Source organism: Amborella trichopoda, chromosome 3, assembly GCF_054954075.1.
Source record: "Amborella trichopoda isolate Santa Cruz 75 chromosome 3, AtrichopodaSantaCruz75HAP2 v2.0, whole genome shotgun sequence".
Taxonomy (NCBI): Eukaryota; Viridiplantae; Streptophyta; class Magnoliopsida; order Amborellales; family Amborellaceae; genus Amborella; species Amborella trichopoda.
The window spans coordinates 2,469,493-2,495,000 of record NC_142338.1 but is presented as its reverse complement, the minus strand read 5'-3'; the positions used below and the strand labels follow the sequence as shown (position 1 = coordinate 2,495,000).

The 25,508-nt window shown below is 31.8% G+C and overlaps 1 protein-coding gene across 2 annotated transcripts in view; it reads right to left on the bottom strand.

The window, feature by feature from the left end:
- LOC18439759 (increased DNA methylation 3) overlaps positions 1 to 2,791 on the bottom strand; it is an 8,481-nt gene extending 5,690 nt beyond the window's left edge. Inside the window, exons 1-3 of one of the 2 annotated variants that reach the window (XM_011627124.3) lie at positions 2,680 to 2,791; positions 2,306 to 2,372; positions 1 to 55 (exon numbers count right to left, since the gene is read on the bottom strand). The exon at positions 1 to 55 is cut by the window's left edge and continues 1,142 nt beyond it. The gene's annotated coding sequence lies outside the window, so the exon portion shown is untranslated. The remainder of the gene's footprint in view (positions 56 to 2,305; positions 2,373 to 2,679) is intronic. The other variant, XM_011627125.3, reaches the window with a different exon arrangement.
- Positions 2,792 to 25,508: the final 22,717 nt, after the last annotated feature.

Here is a 25,508-nt window from a genome sequence, read left to right as displayed (position 1 = left end):
GGGCATGCTTTACGTTACAAAGAGAGCCAACATGATCAGCCTCAACCACTTTGATCTGCAACAAAACGAGAATATGAATAGGGCCTTGCATGCAAAAATTAAAAGAAAAAGAATCATTTAAAATCCATCATTGAGAGTCAAGAGCACTCTACAGTTCACACTACGGTTGGCAAGTACTACAGCTGCCTGTTTATTGAAATTCTCATAGAGCACTGAGGTAACGTAATAGTCTAATTAAAAAAATTAAAATAATGAAAATGTCAAACATAGGTATGATACATGTAAAGGCCTCATATTACCCAAGCACGTACAAATGAAAAATCATATCAAACAAACAAAACAAGAAACAGAAAACCATCACAATCACAACTAAGTAACTTTGTGCATGAATACAACTTCATGTTGACTTACATTAGGGTATAGATTGTCTGAAACAAAATGTGACAAATGAAGTTCAATATTGAAATGTACAAAGTGCGAGATCAACCCGAAAAAGGAACAATATGAAGTACAAAAGCTGTAGTTAATCAACCCAAAAATGCAAGATCCAGCAGAATTCCTAATAAATTAAAACTATTGAGTAATTAATATTCAGCAAATGAATCTCTGAGAAGGCAGCCCTAGAGCCACAAACCAGGTCTAGGTCAGATCATCATAAGGCACTATGAACTAAAGCACCCTTCAACTTGTGAAGTATTTTGGTAGTGGTGCACAAAACAAGTACAAAAACAGAGTATGAGAAGGATATCAAGCCTCATTTCGCTCATAGAGGCTGCATAATTATGCTAAAAATTTTGATAATAAAAATTTTGAACCTCTCTTATCATGATCATCATCAACATTATTATTATTTTCAGTCCTCTCATACATCTGGTACAACAATCATGTAGTCAGTTTTATATAACATGGCTAAGGAGGCTTTGTTGCTGCTTCGATGGTTGAGGATAATGAGCAACTCATGTAGCTGACACAAACATGTCAATGCAGAAGAGAACTTGTTTCGCACTTCCACTGCCTGTTACATTAGTTTAATCATGATCTTAAGCCTAGAAATATGAAGAATTGTGGCTTTGTAGAGTTTGTTAATGTTTATCAGATTCTCACGTTCAATGTTTACACTTCAAATTACACAAATTTTTGGCTAGATGATTAAGAAAAAATGTTTGCTACATGGAAGATTGTATGGATAATTTCAGAGCCGCAGAACAGAAGCTCATGCAAACTTATGGGCCTACCAGTAAAGATAGGAGACAAGAAAACCTTCCAGAAAGTAACAATATTATTTATTTCATACACTGTGACACATTTATTAATTATATTATAAATTTATAAGACATGATTTTGAGTTTTTTTTTTTTTTTTTTCAAGACTTTGGATAACTATTAAGTTTTTCTTTTTTTGAGAAATACCTATTAAGTATATTTACCATGGGATGATACCAAGACACATACAACGGATGGATTTGAACTATTTCTTAAAAATTTCACATTTACAATGGGATTGTATACAATGAGTCCATTTACTTTGATGCAAGGAGGTCACAATTACTTACAATCATCCAATGTGAAATTTGATATCTTGGGTGTGTCACATGGTTGGAGAAAATTTCTTTTGAGTTTAAACTGGGTCAATGGAATAAATGCAGCCATCTAATTTCACGTCCAGTTGGTCAAGATTAATTGTGACCACTATGGACCAATAATAAATGGTCTCATTGTATACTTTTTCTTTTATAATATACATCTTAAATGGTTACCATAAAATAAAGCTCATCTATCAGCTCGTTAACGATTTCTCACGAGTTAATTTCAAACTTTTCTTATATCTATCTATAATATCATGCCCATCATTATGAGATCATCAATATAGGCACAAACTATGATGCGCAATTCTTAGCTGCTGTTTTTAAAAAAAAATTGAAGCTTTTACAATGTCCCTCTGGTCTTAAACAAGTATTCTAAAAACCACTTAATGCTTTATGCATCAAGAATCATACATTAACCATGAATAGAAGGAAACCGATTAACCCACAACCTCAGAATCTCTACAAGCAAGAAGCCAAATTCATAAATTTTCATCTAAACTAATATAGGTATGCAAAATAATACTAAAAACACAAATATATTCTGACAATAAATTCTAGAAGGAAAGGAAAGTTCCTTTTCTGTTCATTAAAAATACATGAAAGAATTGCTGTATTGAGAGAGAGAGAGAGAAACATATCCTAATTTATGGAATCACAGTCACCTAAAAATAACTATACGAAAGAGAGATGGAGAGGAAATAGGCAAACAAACATTCTCACCTATGAAATTAAAGCTGCCAAGAACCCAAAAATTTGATCTTTTCCTCATGGAATTCATGCTTACCGGCTGTATTTAGAGATATAGAGAGAGAATGAGAGAAAACAAGCAAATCCCATTTCAATTCCCCAAATAAGCCGTCACCAAGAAGAAAAAAGAGCATAGAACTCTATATGCCTGTGTATGAGTGGTGGCTCAAAATATAGAGATAGAAAGCATAGAACTACAGTACTTCAAAATGCAAACCCTAGATTTTATCCCTTTTGTTGGAGAGAAGCTAAAATTTCAGGGTTTTCATAGGAGAGAGAAGAAGAAACAGTAGAGAGAAAAAGAACACCAAAAAATGCGACGAAGTAAATAAGAACTAAAAAATTACCATTTTTTTTTGCCAGAATCTGAAATTTTCGCCGGTAAAAGAATTTTCCGGTGGCGTCTGCCAGTGCTACGTGCGAAGCTCAAAATACCTTTTGCGGCCAAAGCAAGTCGACTCTCACACCACCTTTTTTTTTTTTTATTATTACTTTAATGATAAAAAGGCTCAAATTTCCCGTATCCCGTACATATCCCTGTCATCGGGATACGGGAAAATTATCCCGAACATATCCCCCGTACATTTCACAACGTGTTTCCTCGCCTAATGCAGCGTACTCCCGCAGAAACACGTTGTGAACTGCAGGGTTTATTTGATAATTTTGATTGAAGTCAAATGTTCTCTTACGCCCGCGGAATACTACTATTCTTGTACTCCCTTGGATGACATTTGCAATTGTAATATCCCACATATCCCAAATTTCAGGATGTGATCTCTAGAAACTGACAACCAACATCAAAGAATAAAGCAAAAATTTAGCTCTCAATCTCTCTGTCTAAAAAGGATTCGGTTTCTATGCGGCCAAGCCTGCATAGGTAGAAGTACAGGCCTTTTGATAAATCTATTTTTGAGATGGATTTTAATACTTAATTTTTTTAAGGATATGTAATCTCTAACATGGAGATCATGAATATGAAAAAATAAATAAATTTTAAAAACTAAAACTAATCATTCTAATAAAAAAACATTTGGACTGTTAGTTTCCATTATTTTTAGATGGAACACCTACTTGCATTCATCTTAAAGATGGATGTTTTACACTTTCTGGACGGTATATGTAGAAATGCGGTCCAACCCGCATGAAACATTTCTATCTAAAATAGATGGCATCCCAAGATTGTATTGGAACCATCCAATTTTTAGAGGGAATGATCTAGATATTCAAGAGCTCAAAATCTAATTATTTTCTTTAAAAATAATCATGAACCTAAAATTTCAAGCCCAAAAAACAAAAATCTCCCAAGTAAGTGTTTTGCCTCAGGAAGAAAGTGTACAGTACGCTCCAAAGGGAGCATAGTATATTTAAAAAAAAAAAATTCCGAAATTTCAACTATAAAAATCTTTTGTTTTGCCAAAGAGAGTAACTGTTTAATATGCTATGGCGGTATCATATTATACTAGCCCTTGTTGAAACTTTAGGGAAAATAATTAGATTTCAAGTTCGTGGACATTTTACCTTTAGATATATCACTATTTAAATTCAAGGCGCGTATACTATAATCCTACACTTACCTTATTGAGTCAAAGAGGTAGTTAAAAGTATTTATTTTATTTAAATTGGGTGTGATTTCTATAAGTTGAGGCTCTAAACAATCAAAGAAAGGCGTATTTTTAACAAGTGTCGAAATTTTCAGCTGCAAAAACCTTTAATGTCCAACTTAAAATAGTGAAAATTGACGGCCAATATAATGCGTTACAAGATGCACTATTTTTTTTCCAGACTTGAGGTCCAGATGATTGATTTGAAGGTTTCTTGATATCGAAACAACCTCTTCTAGTTAATATTTGAAGTGTGCATTAATTTGATTATTTAAAGCGTCAACCTTATATTTTTTTTTTTCTTTAAAATTATGTGATCTACTAGAAGAAAAAAAAAACGAAATAGGATATTAATCATATCGTTTATGTCTAGTCCAAGGAGGTCACAACCAGTTGTGGTTGTCAGATTTTAAATAGGGTGGTTGGAAGCAGTGTTGGAAAAGCCAACTCGGGCCAACTACTCGACCAGTCAAGCAATCGCCAGAGTCCGAGCAACTCAGCCCAGCTCGAGCTTAGTATTGTAGCACCTGAAGATTATTAAAATATATATAAAAATACAAAAAATCAAAATAAAATAGGATAAAATGTATTTAAAATTAAATTTAACAAAACATAACTAATTGTGGTCCAATAACTTAGCAAAAAAATTCAGTTTGTGATGGGGGTATGTTTTGAAATTTCTTAAAAGGATAGCAAAAATGTAAAAATAAGTATTCATGGCCAAAATACTTTCCAATATTTGCCAAAGTGATAGAAAACAAGTTACACATATTTTTCTTTTTCTTTTTTTTATGATTTTTTATAATTTTTTGTTAATTTTCTTTAAGATCCCCAAGTTGGACTTGCAACTCAAGACAACAAGAACTCAACAAGGGCCGAGCCCGAGTAACTCTGCCCAGTAGAAACTACTCAGCCAATTCTCAGATGCTGGTTAGAAGCGTACTATTGACCAAGCTCAAATTTCAAAAGAATTTATTAAACTTGTTGGAATCGACATCTATTGATTAAGAGTGTGACTCAAACTTCCTTATGCTAAAAATCAATTGCGATACATATAGAGTACGATTTAAAAAAAAAATTCTTGTTAGGTTCTAGAGGTTATATCCCAAATTTTGGAATCCAAAATGCATTTGGAGCTCGAGTTTAACCCGAGGAAGCAAATGTACAAAATGCTCCCGTATGTGAGCAACAAATCTTTTCACATAAGATATACACCATCACATGCATTATAAAATGAATTAAAAATGGCTCTTATTCTTACATCATAAAATTTTTAAGTGCTACACCATTGGTAACTTTTTAAAATTCATATATATGTAAAATGTCGAGTGTAAATAATTTTGAAGTCTGACAGGTAATACCAATTTATTTATCAAAATGGCTCATCTTTCGTGATCATTTTACATATGTAATTTTAGAAATTCATTAGTACAAATAAACTTTTCATATATTTAAATGAAATTATATACATTGAGACCATTTACCTTTGATACAAGGTGGTCACAAATACTTACAACCATCCAATGTGAAATAAGGATGTGAATGTGTCACAAAATTCAATAAAATTTCTTGTGAAGTTGGAGATTGGTCAATGGAATAAATGCAGCCACCTAATTTCATAACCAATGGTCGAGATTAATTGTGACCACCTTGTATCATAGGTAAATGATCTCATTAATTAAATTACTAAAAATTATTCAAAAATGGATCAAACTGTTATTTTAACATACAAACATATAATTTTCTAAATATTGGATGATATTGTAGTTCCATTTGCAAAGTTAAAATCTAGGCAACTGCTTGTTGGGTTGTTTGTAGATGTTTGTGTCAATTTTTGTTTTGATGTATTGTGGAAAGATTAGAACATTTAGACAAAAGATTTCCCTTGCAGGAGCATACTGTCTATTTATTCCCACAGGTAAAACCTTATCTAAGAGTAACTATAGGTTATCTAAGACTCATATAGGAGCCAAAATCTAGGGATGTGACATCTTCAACTCGTATACTATTTTCAGTAATAAAAACTTCCAAATCACAAAAATAAAATCTTCCATTTTCTCAGGGTGAGAATTAAGTATTAAAAACTTAAAATTGAAATTTTTTATCTTAAAAACAATCATCTAATGATTATTGGGTATTTCATTTCATATTGACAAAATCCTTCCAAATAAGTCTACAATTTCGGTATGCTATTTTTACGTCGAAGTTGTGAAAACTTCTCATAGTTACCTAGAATAAAATGGGCCTTTTTAATTCAGTAGTAGAGTAATGCATATGATAGTTACCTAGAATAAAATGGGCCCCTTTTAATTCCATAGTAGAATAATGCATATGAGGAATACGCATCAGCTAACTCAGTGCCAACCGGGATAAGTCAAAGGATGCCACAATTAAATTCTTATAAAGTTGTCGAAAGGCGTTCAAGATGTATTTGGGGTTGCATCAACCCCAATCTTGTGAATTTCGTGAGGGAGGGAATGGATTTTTGACGAACAAAATGATCACAAATGTTAATATGTGGGTTTTCATGGTGGAGACTCAGGTTTGTATTTTTTTTCCAAACAATCCTTGTTGGCTATCAACTTGGGAATATTTGATTGCATCTTTGGGATAAAAATGTGTTTTCAAAAATATGTCCATGTAAATGGCGTGGTTACCTTGCATATTGTATGGTTTGTTATCAGATTTTGTTGTATTTCCAACCCTACAAACGTTTGATAAACATCTATAATTACAAATCCAAAACTAAGAACATAACAACAAAAGAAAATGAGAGTTTTATTTATTGGGAAGTGGATGAGAAATGATTTTATTTTTAATATTTTGAGATATAATTTTGAATTTTTTGTTTTGGGTATTGGAAGAGATATGATATTTTTAATTGTTTATCACTATTATATTTCAGAATGTAACACATATCAGACGGAGGGATTAAAATTCTCACCTTCTCCGACGAAAATAAACATCTTCATCTAAATCATTACCTAAGCACCCATCGGCCAAAAATATAATAGAAAAATTACTACCTTACCAACCACAACACAGGAATGATTTGGTATAACCCACTCTTATTGATCATTGCCAACCACAACGCCAATGATTTGATATAATGATTAATTCTATTATGACAAAATTCATTTAACGTTCTATTAGTTATGAAAGAGAATTGCATGAATACTTGTCCAATTGCAAAAGCCTACCACAATATTATTAGTATTTAGTGCTTGCATAAAAAAATAAAATCCTCATATTATTAGTATTTAGGGCTTGCCTAGTTCTACTGATGATGTTAGAGAAACCCTCTATTAATTCCTTAACCTAGTTCTACTGATGATGTTAGAGAAACCCTCTCTATTAATTCCTTAACCTTGGCAAAAAAATTGTATCCATTTGCTTCACCTTCACTATTTCTCACTTTATTTTCCCTCAGTTTCGCTTCACTTTCACTATTTCTCACCTTATTTTTCGCCCTCAGTTTCTTTATTTTTCTTATGGTTCTACATTGACCTTTTAAATCATCAATGTGTTTTTTTTATTAAATCATCAATGTGAGTTTTTTTTTTATTAGGCCTCGTTGTGTTTTTCGCTTCACCTTCACCATTTCTCACCTTATTTTCCGTCAGTTTCTTTGTTTTTCTTATGGTGCTACATTGACTTCTTAAATCATCAATGTGGGTTTTTTTATTAAATCATCAATGTGAGGTTTTTTTTAGGAAAAATATCTATGTAGAGCCAATTTTTAAATTTCATTTGTCTGTAGATCCAAACTTTCCAAACCTATCTTACAACATAGAGATTTCATCTTTTATATCTTCTAACCCCTTAAACTAAGTCTACTCATTTTTACCTTAACTTTTTAACCCAAACAAATTTAATAAAGACCTCTCTAAAAAAATTAGTTTTCTCTATTTTCTCTATCTTCATGTGCTTCTCTCACGGGAGAGAGAGAAAGTTTTTTTTTTTTTTGATAGAAAGTTCACTAAATTTTATTGCTCTAGAATGAAATTACAGATTCCGAAACGAATACATCAAAAATAGTAGTACCACCCTTGGCAAGGAAATCTGCCAAGGCATTCGCCTCCCCATAAACGTGAACAAAAAAAACAGAGAGGGAAGTAGATAAATCCAAGATTTGCAACAACAATCGTTTCAGTTCCCACGGGAGAAGTTGTTCCTTCTTGCACCACAATATCACATTAAGAGAGTCTCCCTCTAAAATGAACTCATGCCCCAATTTTCGATCCACAACAGTACGTAGACCAAAAAGAAGGGCAGAGAGTTCAGCAAAGTTAGCAGTCCGAACACCAAGAGGACCTGGATAAGAAAGAACCACATTTCCGTCCCAATCTCGAATCACTCCTCCAAAGCCAAATATACCTGGGTTTCCTATCGAGCTGCCATCGAAATTTAATTTATATACCCCTTGTGGCGGTGGCAACCATCTCCGTTTAAGCCTACATTTTGTGAAATTCAAGTGGAAGATATCACCTAAATTTCTTTTAACATCTAATTCAGTGATATCCTGCCCCCGGAGTAATCGAAAGAAAAGACCAAATACCATGCAGAATTCTATCCAAGACCTTTTCACAAGACAAAGTCACCCCTTCGAAGACTCCTATTCTTCTCTTTCCAAATTTCCCAAAGAATGACTCCTCTAACAATTCCCTGAGCTTCGGAAGTGGAACCGAGAGGCCCTCTATTATCCCCACTACTGAGAAGGGCATTACCAATGCAACTCCTAACTCCGCAAAGAATCATCTCCAAATATGGCTAGCAAAGGTACAATATAGGAATAGATGGTTACCTAACTTCCCATCCGCCTTACACAAGAGACAAATATTTGGTAGAATCTTTCCACACTTAATGAGGATATCAATAGTGAGCACTCGATGTTGGGCCGCCAACCGCAAAAATCTTTGAACCTTCAACGGAAGAGGCCACTTCCAAATCCTAGCAAGAATCGGCATAGACTATCTTACTCGATCGTGGAAGAGCAAATAATACATGGATTTAACCGAAAAATTGCCATTCTTATCAATTTCCCACGCCACTTCATTCAAAGGAATATAAACATCTTCCAGCATCTTAAGAAGGTTAGAAAGTTGAGAGAAGAGCAAATCAGGAATTCTATTATATGGAAGATATATATTCCAGACTATTTGGTCACTTCGACGAGCATAATTGGTTGAGACAGATGCATCTTGATTAACCACTATTTGAAACAGCAATGGGAAAAGTAATTTCGGTAGAGAATCTCCTACCCATTTGTGATGTCAAAATGAGATATTACTTTCATTGCCTATACATCATCTAATATCTTTATGGATGTGTCTTTTACACAACTGAATAGCCTTCCAACAAACCGATATCTCATTGTCCCTAACCACATGTCGAATTTATCAACACCATAGTTTGAAACAAGCACTTAGTACCAGAGATGGTTTTTGAGAGATGGGGAGAGAGAAAAAGTTTGGGAACAGGGAGAAGACACGGGGGAGGGAGAGAAAGTTGGGGGAAGAGAGAGAAAGGTTTGAGAGATTGAAGAGAGAAAGAGAGAAACGTGGAGAGGGGTTTAAAAAAAATGTATTTGTAAAGTTTATTTGGGCTAAAAAATATGATAAAGTTGGTTTAAGGGGCTTGAAGATATAATAAACAGAATCCTTATGTAGCTAGATAGGTTTTGAAACATTGGGTTTATAGAGAAATGAAACTTAAAAATAAGGTCTAGGGAGATATTTTCCCTTTATTTTTTTATTAAGAAAATTTTTCCATACTTCCTCTACATCATAGTAGTTCTATCCTCTCTCTATCATCTAGCCGTCCAATTTTGATCTAGAGAGACATTCACCGTTTGATCTTAGATCTGACGTTTCAAATTATTTTATTTTTAGTTTTTTTTTTATACAAATTATATGAATATGAAATTTAGTACGTGCCATCTTCTCATTGGGGCGCACCTATAAAAAATACTAAAAATAATGTTTTGATAAAATATAATGACCAAAATACCCCTTAAAACTTTCAGGGGTATTTTGATCATTTTATTTTATTGAAAATATTTTTTTTATATATTTTTCGCTAGTGAAGGTATAATAGAAGAATGGACGTCCAAAATTTGTTGTCAAAATAGTTTATAGAAAAAATATTAAAAATAAAATACTGTAAGGACAACAAGACATTGCAATTGAGACAATCTTAACCCTCCATTCAAAATGGAGGGTTGGATAAACCGAAATATATAAGTTTTATGTTGTAGAAGGAGCATAGAAAGCTTGCCATTTTTATTAGGCCTTGTTGTGTTTTCCCTTTCTGCTTTGTTACCGTGGACTATCGTCATTTGCTTCCCCTTAACGATTTCTCACTCCTTATTTTCCATCCTCTTTTCACTCTTTTTTATAGTTCTACATTGACCTCGTAAATCATCAATGTAGGTTTTTTATTAGGCCTTCTTGGGCTTTTCCTTTCTCTGTTTTGTTCAATTACAGTGGACTCAGCCACGAAAGCTATGCATTTTGTGCACAAGAGCTATTGAATTGTTTTATTTAAGGAAATGAGATTTGCTTTCTTATGAAAAGGTAGTTGTCATTTCTGCCATAGTTTCTCAAAAAACACCAAAACCCCCTTTAGGACCCCTTCAGAGAGGGAGAGCAAAGGAGTCCTGAGGCAAAGGAAGCATACTCTTGTTTCCCTGGTCCGATAAAGCATAAGCTGAGCAATTGAAGGGGTTTAATCTTCCTAAATACAATCTCTTAAATAGAAAAATTATTAATAGATCGCCACTGCCGTTCATGAACTCTCCCCCTTCGTCGTCTATTCATACCAGTTTGGAATTTCATTGAAAAGACACAAATTTGCTAAAAAAGATAAAATTCCGATCTTCAAGGTACCTCTATTTACAGAGAGAGTGAGAGAGAATGAAATGCGATTACCTCTATTGCATATGGGTTGGTTTGGGGAAAAACATGAAGCGAGCCAGGTTACCGGGAAACTCCCGCTCCAATTCGATTAGCTCTAAAGAAGTCGGACCAGGGAAACAAAAGTATACTTCCCTGGTCCGACATTTTTTTGTGTGGTGGAAATGCGACTACCTCTAGTGCATAAAGAAGGTACAATATCATTATTAATGAAAATTAGGCAAGGGCTTTCTCCACCCCTGATTTAACAAAAAAAAAATTCAACTTTGTTTAATTTTTTTACATGGTGAATTTTATGGTTAATTTTTTTACATGGTGAATTTTATGGTTTTTTTACATGGTAAGTTGGGCAAGCAAAATTTTCAATATTCAAAATTTAAAAGATCTAAATAAATGCAAATATGTTTGGAACACCGGATTTTCAAAATTTGAATTTCTAAAATTCTAAATAAATGCACTATGTACTGCTCATAGTTTTGAATTACTTATTAACCTAATTTTCTTGTATTTGTTTGATGGTAACACTAACTTTTTGAGTTCTTATACTTTTGATAAATTTTAATACTTGGTCCTTAAAAATGGAATATATATTATTACCGCATATTTTTTTGAGGAGTTTCATGAAAAACTTTTGCTTTCGAATCATGCCATGTTGCCCAGCATGAGTACCTGATAAAGTGGGACTTTCACCCAGCCAAAGTGGGCTTTTTAAGCTATTCGAAAAAACAAAGCCATTTAAACCATTGTTTATCATAATGCTTCCACTGCTAATAGGGGAAAAGGTTTCTTGTTTACCATATTTCTGGTATAAAATCTGCACCCTCAAAGAAAACCATTCCAAATAACTAGAGATGGGGACAACACTTAATCCCCTCAAATATTTGGTAGAAAAACAAAAATGCCATTTATACAACTTTCTGTATATAAGAAAATTCAAGTAAGAGTTCACTTGCTTATAAATCAAATATAAGACGGTTAATTTAATCTTGAAAGATACAATTTGATCCTATGATACAATTTGATCCTATGAAATACGGTTCATAAACTTCTCTAATTATAATTATTTTGGATTCTACATTATCCTAAAACATCAAGATGCTATCAAAGAGGACTCTAAGGTTCAGCAATAATATTTAGCCTTTTGAAACAATATGTATAAAAAATCAAAAGAAAAACAATAAATATTAACGCTTTACAGCTTCTTTATCCCATTTGTGAAGGGAAAAATTTATATACTTCCCTTACAACATAGAAGATCTATGCTTCCCCTACCATCCAGCCATCCAATTTTGATCAAGAGAGCCATTCACTGTTTGATCTTAGATCCGGCGTCTCAAAGTATTTTATTTTAATTTTTTTATACAAATTCTATGAATATGAAATTTGGTACGTGCCATCTTCTCATTGAAGCGCACTTATAAAAAATATTAAAAATAATTTTTCAATAAAATATAATGACCAAAATACCCCTTGAAATTTTCAAGGATATTTTAATCATTTTATTTTATTGAAAATATTTTTTTAATAGTTTTCGTTAGTGCGAGTGTAGTAGAGGATTAGACGTCCAAAATTTGGTGTCAAAATAATTTACAAAAAAAATAAAAAATAAAATAATGTAGAAGCGTGACGTTGTGATTAAAGCAATCTTAGCCCTCCATTTAGAATGGAGGGTTGGATGAGGGGAAGTATATAAGTTGTATACTGTTGGGGAAGCATACAAAGCTTGTTTGGTTTTGCCCAAACAAGTAAAGATGACAATAAATAAATCAAACAAGACTCACCCAATTTTGATATTTAGTCATAGTCCCAATCAAGCTTGCCAAAAATCTCTCACGAGGAATGTGTGAGAAAGCAAGAGTGACATTGAGGAATATGAGAGAAAAAACGAATGGAAAACTTGCTCCCTCTAATAAAAAGTATTTTAATAAAAAAATATTTTATATTTTACCTTGATAAAAATTCATGAAGACAAACTTATGACTGTTTGTTCTTATGGAAATGTGGAAATAAAAAGAGGGCAAGCTCACACAATGTTTTTAGGGAAAATTTCGTATAGAACCCTAATTCCTCGTGGTATAAAAAAACCCTTAGGATTTCACTGTACCCCTCTCTTATCTCTTCTTTTATTGACTTTTGATCATAAAAATTAGTTCCATCAAATTTTTTTATACCATTTCATTTCAAAAACTTTTTTAACCTATTTTTTCCCTTTCCATCCATTAAAAAAGATTTTGGATTGAAATGATATAAAAATATCTGTTGAGACCAGGGTTTAAAAAATCGCCGAGTGGAGCCGGATTCGCTCGGTTCGACTCGGGAATCGCCACAGAACGAGCCGGTTCCACGCATAAAATGGGAATCGCCCGTGTCTAGAGAGAACCGGGCGATTCCCAATAGTGACTCGCGATTCAGTATGAGTCAGACCGAGTCACCCTGAAAAACACCGGGCTGCACAGTGTTCTTTACCGAATTTCAATTTTTTTTGTCATTTTGTGATCAATTTTCAACTTTTTCAGCCTTATGAATGAATATTACAGGCTTTAATTCAAATTTCGCATCATTTTCACTCGATAAAACGAATTAAAAACCATCGTTTTTTATCAACAAATGTGGATCGAAGAGTGAGTTTTAGGGTTTCCGCCATTTCAGTGATTTCAATCGAAAGAACGCTTCATTTTTTGTAAAATTTCAGGCTGAGTGATTGTAAGAGTGTTGGTTAGAATTTTGTGTTCATAATTTATGATTATCTTGGAAGAATATATATCAATTTTGAGTTTGAAGGCATGAGTGCACGAAGAACAGGTAAGAATTGTGTTTTTTTTTTTTTTTTTTCCGCCATGCGATCAAATTCAGTCAATATTTTGCAAATCATGTATTAAATTTATAGGGTTTTAATTCGTTGCAGTGTTGTTTATCATTACATGTATTCAATTTGATTATATTTATTCAATTTGAGTTGTATTTTATAGAAAATAAGAGTAATGTCTGTTAAAAAAAAATGGACTGCTTTTTTTTTTTTTTTTCTACCATTTTCTCAATTTCAGTAAATATTTTGCAAAGAATGTGTTGAATTTATAGGGTTTTAATTCGTTATAGTGTTGTTTATCATCTCATGTATTCAATTTGTGATTGATTTTTGAGATTGAATGATGATGTCTATAAAGAACTGCGTTTTTTTTTTCCTTAATTCAAACGATTTTATTTAATATTTTGATAATAATGTGTTAATATTATAGGGCTTTGATTCCTCATAGTGTTGTTTATCAAAACATGTACACAATTTGGTGTAATTTATTCGAGTTGAGGAGGATTTTTTAGTAGGAATGACTCATGTTAGGTTGGTCTCTGAAAAACTATGTTTTTTTTTTTCTATTCATGACCAATTTTTTTGAGAAATCGTGATTTTCAGAAAAATTCTGTTTGATTATCATGAGGAATTAAACAATATTTTAAATTTTTATTGTAAAATTTCTAATTCAAAAAATTGCATGTTGATAGACTATTTATGCAAAAAAATACATGTTATTATATTTTTAATGCAAAATTGTAAATTTTAATTTGTTGTTAATACAAAAAAATACATTAACAAATACATGTTGTTAAACTGTATTATATTTTTAATGCAGTTTTCCATTAAAAAAATATTTTAATTTTTAAAATTTTTAAAGCAAAAAATACATGTTAAACTGTATTATCATGAGGAATTAAAGTGGATATCATTGTAAAAAAATCATGGCATGTTATTATATTTTTAATGCAAAACTGTATTTTTTAATTTGTTGTTAATGCAAAAAAATAAATTTAACAAATACATGCTATTAAACTGTATTATATTTTTAATGTAGTTTTGCATTAAAAATGTATTTTTAATTTTTTAAATTTTTAATACAAAAAATACATGTTGTTAAACCGTATTATCATGAAGAATTAAAGTGAATATCATTGTAAAAAAATCGTGGCATGTTATTATAGTTTTAATGCAAAACTGTATTTTTTAATTTGTTGTTAATGCAAAACAATACATTAACAAATACATGCTGTTAAACTGTATTATATTTTTAATACAGTTTTGCATTAAAAATGCATTTTTAATTTAAAAAATTTTTAATACAAAAAATACATGTTGTTAAACTGTATTATGAGGAGGAATTAAAGTGAATATCATTATTAAAAAAATCGTGGCATGTTATTATATTTTTAATGCAAAACGATATTTTTTAATTTGTTGTCAATGCAAAAAAATACATTAACAAATACATGATGTTAAACTGTATTATATTTTTAATATAGTTTTGCATTAAAAATGTATTTTTAATTTTTAAAATTTTTAATACAAAAAATATATGTTGTTAAATTGTATTATCATTAGGAATTAAAGTGAATATCATTGTAAAAAAATCATGGCATGTCATTATATTTTTAATGCAAAATGGTATTTTTTAATTTGTTGTTAATGCAAAAAAATACATTAACAAATACATGATGTTAAACTGTATTATATTTTTAATATAGTTTTGCATTAAAAATATATTTTTAATTTTTAAAATTTTTAATACAAAAAATATACGTTGTTAAATTGTATTATCATGAGGAATTAAAGTGAATATCATTGTAAAAAAATCATGGCATGTCATTATATTTTTATTGCAAAACTGTATTTTTTAATTTGTTGTTAATGTAAAAAAATACATTAACAAATACATGTTGTTAAACTGTATTATATTTTTAATGCAGTTTTGCATTAAAAATGTATTTTTTAATTTTTAATACAAAAAATACATGTTGTTAAACTGTATTATCATGAGGAATTAAAGTGAATATCATTGTAAAAAAATCGTGGCATGTTATTATATTTTTAATGCAAAACTGTACTTTTTAATTTGTTGTTAATGCAAAATATATTAACAAATACCTGCTGTTAAACTGGATTATATTTTTAATGCAGTTTTGCATTAAAAATGTATTTTTTAATTTTTAATGCAAAAAATACATGTTGTTAAATTGTATTATCATGAGGAATTAAAGTGAATATCATTGTAAAAAAATACATTAACAAATACATGATGTTAAACTGTATTGTATTTTTAATATAGTTTTGCATTAAAAATGTAAATTTAATTTTTAAAATTTTTAATACAAAAAATACACGTTGTTAAACTGTATTATCGGGAGGAATTAAAGTGAATATCATTGCAAAAAAATCATGGCATGTTATTATACTTTTAATGCAAAACTGTACTTTTTAATTTGTTGTTAATGCAAAAAAATACATTAACAAATACAAGCTGTTAAAATGTATTATATTTTTAATGCAGTTTTGCATTAAAAATGTATTTTAAATTTTTAATTTTTTAATACAAAAAATACATGTTAAAGTGTATTATCATGAGGAATTAAAGTGATATAAAGTGAATATCATTGTAAAAAAATCGTGGCATGTTATTATATTTTTAATACAAAACTATATTTTTTAATTTGTTGTTAATGCAAAAAAATACATTAACAAATACATCATGTTAAACTTTATTATATTTCTAATGCAGTTTTGCATTAAAAAGGTACTTTTAATTTTTAAAAATTTTAATGCAAAAAATACATGTATTTAAATTGTATTATCATGAAGAATTAAAGTGAATATCGTTGTAATAAGATCGTGGCATGTTATTATATTTTTAATGCAAAATTGTAATTTTAAAATTGTTGTTAATGCAAAAAAATACATTAACAAATACATGCTGTTAAACTGTATTATATTTTTAATGCAGTTTTGCATTAAAAAAGTATTTTTAATTTTTTAAACTTTTAATGCAAAAATTTCATGTTGTTAAATTGTATTATCATGAGGAATTAAAGTGAATATCATTGTAAAAAAATCGTGGCATGTATGATAATTATATTATCTTGTAATTTTCAATTTTATTATTAACTTTTTAATACAAAAAAATGTATGTTCTTGATAATTGAGTTGTAGCCATGTTTGGAGCTTGTTTTTTTTATTATATTATCTTGCATATTTGTAATTGAGATGTATGAATATTTGGCATGTGTGACTTATACAGACTTTTTTTTATCTATAATGTTGCATAAATATTATCGAAATGAAGATTTGTGACAAGTCAATATGCATTGGCATTGTGAATTACTATACCATTGTAAATATATTTTTTATTGATACTATATCAATGTAAATTTATTGTTCTATATGTAGTGGCAGATATAGGCTATTTTTATATATAATGTTGCATAAATAAATTATTTTTCCCAGTAAGAATTAAAATATTTTTGTCAATAGAAGTATTTTGCATTAACAACAAATATAACTTCATGAACTAGCCCTACATATTATCACCACATGGTGATTATTTTTCATGTTCAACTGTCATGTTAATTTTTAACCTTTTACATTTTAAAGTTTAACCATGGCAAGATCTGCAGAAGAACCTGTATAGCAACATGGGGTCAGACTTGATCCCAACAAAAAAGACAAAATTATTTGTAATTACTGCCAAAGAGTGATAAGTAGTAGGGTACATAGGTTCAAGCAACACTTGGCAGGGGTTAAGGGAGTTATTTCTACTTGTAATAGTGTCCTTAATAATATAAGAAAGCAAATGACGACATTTCTCAAAGCTACCAAAGGTAAAAAAATTGCAAAGCAAAAGATGGATGAGGAGCAAGCTAGTTTATATACGCCATCCAGAAGAGCAATATAATAATGACTTGGAGATGGCCACAAGAATGAGTTTACATGAAACATACCAGAGAGAACGCGGGTTTAGAATGTCTGGTGGTTATGACATAGGCATGCATGGTGAGCCTAGCTCAGACATGCATGGCGGGCCCAGCTCGAGCATGTATGGCGGGCCCAGCTCAAATATGTATAGAGGGGTTGGTGGCAATATGTATTAAGTGGAATTAGACGATGAAAAAGTTGTTTCTAGCTTACCTAGGAGTGCCAGTATTGCAAGTCATGGTCGTATAGACCCATTTCTCTCAGAGCCTAAGTTAGAATAGATAACCGTCAAAGGCATAGTGAAAAGTACGAGAAACATGTTGGGCAGATATATAAGAAAATGGTTCTACGATAAAGGGATCCCCTTTGATGCAGCCAATAGCCCATATTTTCCACCTGTGGTCAACACAATTCAGAGAGCCGGGCCTAGGGTAAAACCCCCGACGACATATGCGCTTAGTGGGCCAATATTGGATGAAAAGGTGGAGGAAGTTAGAAAGTGGATTGAAGAAGATAAACAGAGTTGACCAAAAACAGGCATTACTCTCATGAGTGATGGTTGGTTGAATAAACTTAGCAAAAAAGAGTTTGTAAACTTCTTGGCCTATTCCTCAAAAGGTGCAGTTTTTTTATCTAGCAAAAACATATCAAGGACGAAGAAGGATGCAAACTTCTATGTATGACTATATGATCAGATAGTGGTGGGAGATAAGCATGTGCCCAGTTTATTACGGACAATGCGCTTGCATGTGTTTATACGGGCAGCAAGTAGATGGATAAAAAGAAGCATCTAGTATGGATCCCGTGTGCTATACACAACATCGATCTGATGTTAGAGGAGAATGGTGAGATCAAAATTGTGAAGGAGACTCTACAGGAAGCGAGGTTGGTGTCAAGATTTATATATAACCATTCTAAAATTTTATTTTTGTTCAGAGAACAGTTTAAGAAAAAATAGATAATCAGGTCCGCCATAACCTGCTTTGCGACTGATTACTTGGCTGTAGACTCCATTCGGGAATCTTAAGGTGTAATAAAGAGATTGTTTACCAGTGAAGAATGGTTAAATGACCGCCTCTCGAAGTCCAATACCGGGCAAAAAGTGGACGACATAATCTCAAATAAGAAGTGTTGGTCTCGATGTTCCAGTATCGTAGAGGCCAATGCCTCTTTGGTCACAATCTTAAGAAAATGCTGACAAGAAAGCTACCATGGGCATCATTTATGAAGGAATCGAGAGAGCCAAATCAACTATTGGGGAGAAGTGTAGTTTTGCTAGTAAAGTGATCGAGATTATAGAACGAAGGTGAAACACCAAATTTGGACGTCTAATTCATTATGCAGGTAAATATATATTTGTATCAATAGAATGTTTCATTTTAAATTATTTTTTTATGAAATTTTAAATGATATTTCTCTATCTATATATTTTCCAAGTTATTACTTCAACCAAAAAAAATTTTATTTCACACCAGAACATCCCCACAAAATTATAGAAAGGGTCAAATACATTATTGCCAGGTTTGAGATAAGCCATCGAAACCAAGTTGCAACAATACAATAGGTATTATTTAATATTTTGCTAAGAACTTGATTGAGTTGTTATATTTGTGAGGAATAATGCACTAAAACAAAATATTTTGTTTTAGCTTGCTATGTATAGATAAGCTATAGGATCATTCGGAACGAGACTTGGCAGGAATTCTATAAACTAAGATGGATCCAGGTTATCCCCTAATTAATATTTTATTCATTCATATATTTAATCTTATGAATTGTTCTTGCCCTTACAATGTTTTTTGCATTTTAATCCAACTGAATAATTGGAGATATATGGTAGTGATGCACCTCACCTAAAGAGGATAGCAATCAAGGTACTCTCCCAGTCATGTTCTACTACTGGCTGTGAGCGAAACTGGAATACGTTCCAATGGTTGCACACTACTAGAAGGAATTGACTCGCGTCGGAGAAGCTTCATAAACTAATCTACGTTCATTACAACTTAAACCTTCGAGAGCGACAAATAAAAAAGAAGCTTAAAAACTATGGGCCGATAGACTTGGACACAATATTTGTCACAAACACAGCAAAACAATAGGTAGTAGAAGAAAATAAGCCAGTGTTGCACAAAAGAGCGTTCCTTGAAGCTATTGGTGAAGAAGATCTTAAAGAATGTGATGACAAGATAGCGTTCCTTGAAACTATCGGTGAGAAAAATCTTGAAGAAGATGATGAGGCTATCGATGATGAACATTTTGAAGAAGGTGATGAGTAGCATGAAAGAAGAAACAGCCAGCCAACGTATCCACAATCCGTCAGAGATGTCAGTGATATTGCACCAAATGAAGTAGAGTGGGAAGGGCGTCTAAAGGAAAATGAGAGAGACGATGATTTTGATGCCACCCAATCCTAACCAAATTATTCACATATCGAGTCCCAACAACAAGTGGGTAGAGATGAGCACGATAGTGCAGGTGAGCATGAAAAATGGACAAGCTTCAAGGATTTTGGATTAAGACCACAACAAAACACTAACATTCAAGGATTTGAGTATAATCAGGTGCCCACTAATTTGGATGATTCGTTTTTAGATCGAGTCAATGAATTGTCACGCGAATTCAACCAATGACATCAGCATGACCAAGATGAAGAGCGACGTCGTCTACCATTTTATTTTTAGATCGTATGTTTGAATTTTATACTTTATTGTAGTTCATGTATAATGATATACTTAATCCATAACAATTCTATGTTTATCTTTTTGTGTGATGTAAATTAAATGATAAATAGTAGTTCATGCAAGGAAAAAACATATCAATATTCACATATTCATGCAAAGAAATGAAAATTCTTAATGGAGTACCCTCGTTTCTTATTGAATTCTTAAAAAACAACATTTATAATGAATTTTAATAAATTTTTTTGAATTTTTTTTAAGGTTTAATTTGACCAATGGTTTAAAAAGCGGATCGGTGACCCTGATCGAACACTTCAAAAACCGATCCGGCTAGGAGAATCGACGATCCGGATAAAAAATCGACTGAATCGGTCGGATTAAAGCTTCAAAAAAATAAAAAAAATTATTAAAATTCATTATAAATATTGTTTTTTAAGAATCCAATAAAAAACGAGGGTACTACATTATTAACTTTCATTTTTTTTCATCAATCTGTAAATATTGAGATGCTCTTGTATAAAATAAATCAATGAAAGAAAGGCCATTAAAATCTCATTTTGGCCAAAAACCCTAATCTGCTAAAAAAACCCAAATTATTACAGCCTAACTAACTATAATTCAAAATTATTATAACCTAATTAATTATAATATGATATACTGAAATTATAAGTATTAGTTTACATTTTATAATTATTTTATTAGATAAATAATAAAACCGATTCGGATCAAGAATCGATCGGATTAAAGCTTCAAAAAAATCCGAAAAAATTCAATATAAATGTTGTTTTTTAAGAATCCAATAAGAAATAAAGGTACAACATTATTAACTTTCATTTTTTTCACCAATTTGTGAATATTGAGATGCTCTTTCCCTGTATAAACTTAAGTATTAAATTTGCATTACATAAAAGAAAAATCATAAAAGTATCATGGATTAAATATATAATTATACATAGACTATAATAAAGAGTCGACTAAATCAATGAAAGAATGGCCACTAAAATCTCATTTTGGTGAAAAACCCTAATCCGTTAAAAAAACCCAAATTATTACAGCCTAACTAACTATAATCTAAAATTATTACAACCTAACTAATTATAATATTATATACCGAAATTATAATTATTAGTTTACATTTTATAATTATTTTATTAGATAAATAATAACAAATTTAAAATATTGTCTAATTTAAAATGTATTATTGACAACTGTAAAAAAAATAGTACATTACATGATTTATAATGTAAAAATTAATAAATAAAATAAACGATTTAGTTAACAATGTAAAAATTAATAAAATACATACAAATTTGAAAATAACACTTTAATTTATTATATGACCAAGGAGAAACCAAAATTAGCTCAAAACGGGATAAACTATTATATGGCCCAAAGATGGATTCGAACTTGATAAGTCAAAGCAAATAACATTAGTGATAACCATCATGCCTCTTTAGCATATATGTTTAAAATTGCCTATTAATACAATATATTTACCTTCTGTTTTCATTTAATGATGTTTGTGAATTATCCCACATCGAAAGATGATTATTCAAATATGCTATATAAATAACTATATAAATGAAAGATAAACACAAGTGTGAAAATACTAGAGCATCCGGCACATGCACACGTGCATGTACGTATCACACGTGCATGTGCGTGTCGCACGTACGACACATGTGGGAGTAGTGTGTGCCACAAGTGTAGACGCGTACACACGTGTGAAGGCGTTTTGAGACTAAAACAGGTGCACACATGCATGTGCGTGTCATACGTGCAACACGTGTAGGAGTGTGTGTACTGCTCATGTCACACGTGTGTGGCACGTGTGTGTGGCACTTGTGGGAGTGTGTACCGCTCGGTTCACATGTGTGGGAGTGATGCGTGCCGCACGCGTCACGCGTACACACGTGTGAAGGTGCTTTTGAGACTAGAACCGAGAGGGAATCGGATAGAACCGGGCGGGAACCAACAGTTCTGCTCTAAAACTGCGCGGTTCTCGATTTTGTGCTCGAACCGGCATAGGCTGTGGAGATTCTCGAGTGGAACCAAGTGAGTCCGATTCAACTCGTCGATTTTTAAATCATTGGTTGAGACTAATTTTTATAATCAAAAGCAACGATTTAAAAATCGATGAATCAAACCGGACTCGCTCTGTTCGACTCCGGAATCGATACAGCCCGTGCAAGTTTCAACACAAAACCGAGATTCGCCTGGTTCTAGAGCAAAACCACCGGTTCTCACCCGATTTTAGCGGTTCCCTCTCGGTTCTAGCCTCAAAAGCACCTTCACACATGTGTACACGTCACACGTGCAACACACACCACTCCTACACATGTGTACGTGTAACAATACACACTCCCACACGTGCCATACATGCGACACACACATGCACGCGTGCACCTGTGCACTGATTCTAGCCGGTTCAGGCTTCAAAAACACTTTCACACGTATGTACGCGCGTCACACGTGCGACACACACCACTCCCACATGTGCATGTGCACGGATGCTCTAGTATTTTCACACTTTTGTTTATCTTCCAATTACATAGTTATTTATATAACATATTTGAATAATCATCCTTCGATGTAGAATAATTCACAAACATCATTAAATAAAAACAGAATGTAAATATATACTATTAATAAACAATTTTAAACACATATGCTAAAGAGGCATGATGGTTGTCATTAATGTTATTCGTTTTGACTTCTCAAATTCGAATCCCTCCTTGGGCTATATAATAGTTTATTTATCCTTTCTTGAACTAATTTTTGTTCCCTTTGAATATATAATAAATTAAAATGTTATTTTCAAAATTTGTACGTATTTTATTAACTTTTACATTGATAACCAAATCTTTTATTTTATTTATTAATTTTTACAGTATAAATCACATAATGTATTATTTTTCTTACAGTTATCAATAATGCATTTTAAATTAGATAATATTATAAAATACTTTTAGTTTGTTATTATTTATCTAATAAAATAATTACAAAATGTAAACTAATAATTATAATTTCAATATATAATATTATAATTAGTTAGGTTGTAATAATTTTAAATTATAGTTAGTTAAGCTGTAATAATTTACATTTTTTTAGCAAATTAAGGTTTTTCGCCAAAACGAAATTTCAATGGCCAATCTTTCATTGATTTAGACTACTCTTTATTATAATCCACGTATAATTATTATATTTTATCCATGATAATTCTATGATTTTTCTTTTATGTGATGCAAATTTAATATTGAAATTTATACAAGGAAAGAGCATCTTAATATTCACAAATTGATGAAAAAAATGAAAATTAATAATGTAATACCCTCATTTCTTATTGGATTCTTAAAAAACAACATTCATAATAAATTTTAATAATTTTTTCGAATTTTTTTAAAGCTATAATCCGATCGATTCCCGATCCGGATCGCCTATTCGCCAATCCGAATCTATTTTTGAGGTGCCCAATCCGGGTCACCAATCCGCTTTTTAAACCATCGATCAAAAGTAAAGATAGAAATAAAAGATGTGAAAGAACGGTGAAAACTTTAGAAATTTTCATGTCCTTCAAAGAAAAACAGATGGAGAGTCTATCATGAAATAATACGATGAATTAGGGTTTTATACGAAATTTTCCCATTTTTTTTATGACTACATAAATTTAAAATCCAAGCTCTTATATAACTTCGGACTTTCAATTATAATTAGAGGCAAGAGGGGAGGAAAATATAAAAAAAAAAAGACACAAACGTAATATGAAAAACTTGAGCGGGAATTTTAGAAATCAGTGAAATTGTTGTGTCCAAGTGGAACACGTGCAATCAAGGGTGAAGGCCACACGTGTAACGATGGACACTCCTGATTTGATATACCAGACTCGTAACTGCAATTACCATCTCGTAAGATAATACCGTAATTACCTGACTATGTCTGGTTTCATTCTTTAATGTTGGTTTTTGCACCCGGTAGCATATGAATATTTTGCGGGGCCTAAGAAATCAATAGGCAACGTGAATTTTCGAGCCATAATAGGGTTTTCAAAGCCACAACTGGATAAATTTAGCGGTGAACACACGTTAAAGAATTCAAGATTTAATCTCAGAAAATTTCAGCAAATTTAATTCCCAAAAGAAATTAAGAAAAATGAGGCATAAGACATTAATGTCTCAATCTTGACATGGATGGTACCATTTCTAGTTTTTATAAAAAAAAAAACATAAGCACCATCCGGTAGGGTTTGACTGAGGCATATTTTAATGTTGCTGGTTATGGGAGGTGTTGAGAAACCCTAACATTCTCCACACTACATCGCCAGCATCACTCCAAAGCCCTAATACCACAAACCCTAAGTCCCCTCAGGAAACCCTAAAGTCTTAAGGTTCTTCGTAGGAACCCTGATAAACCCTAAAAATGAAGATAAATGCACAATTGGGGAAACCCCAAGTGCTCAAATCTAAGGAACGCCATTTAAGAAAACCTAGAAACAACAAATGCACAGATAACCAGACACCTTAAACTACCAAAATATAGAAACCAAAAAGCCCAATGAAACAGAACAAATCAATACAAAGAATAACAGAGGGAAAAAAACAATAATTAAAAAAAGAAAAAGGATCAAATCACAAATTAGGATAATCCATAAAGGCTCCAGCAATAAACAAGATCTCAACACCAGGAACTAGATTATTCCAAAGACAATCCACAAAATCTCCAGCACAATTCAGAAACCCAAAACGCTAAAAATTTTAAAAAGCAGGAGACCCTAGCCACATTCTCAAAACCAGTGCAAAAGACCAGAAACCAGAATAAAACAGGTAAAAAATTTCATGAATAACAATATGAGAACCTAAAAGCCTAAAATGCGATCAAGAATCAGAGATTGAGCCACTTTTAGGGCATGTACCAGGAATTACAAGAGCGAGAATCACTTAGAGAGAAAAACTGCTCGGTCAGATGACTGGCTTTTGGAGAAGTTTATGTGGCTGGTCTCAGGAAGCGTTCGAGCATCGTTTGCACATATCGACGCCGCTTTACCAGCATGAAGAAACCCAAGGCGGTCTAAGGGTGTATAAATATTAAGAGTTTCACAGGCTTAACCAGATGTTAACCCCTGGTTTGTATATGATTAGGTTTTACAGGACCGGGGTTAGGGTTTGGCAGCAATTTCAAAATTGCACATATAGCGTCTAAAATGATAATAATGCCCTTTCTGCTGTTCCTGGGAGTATTGTGCCCCGTTTTCGT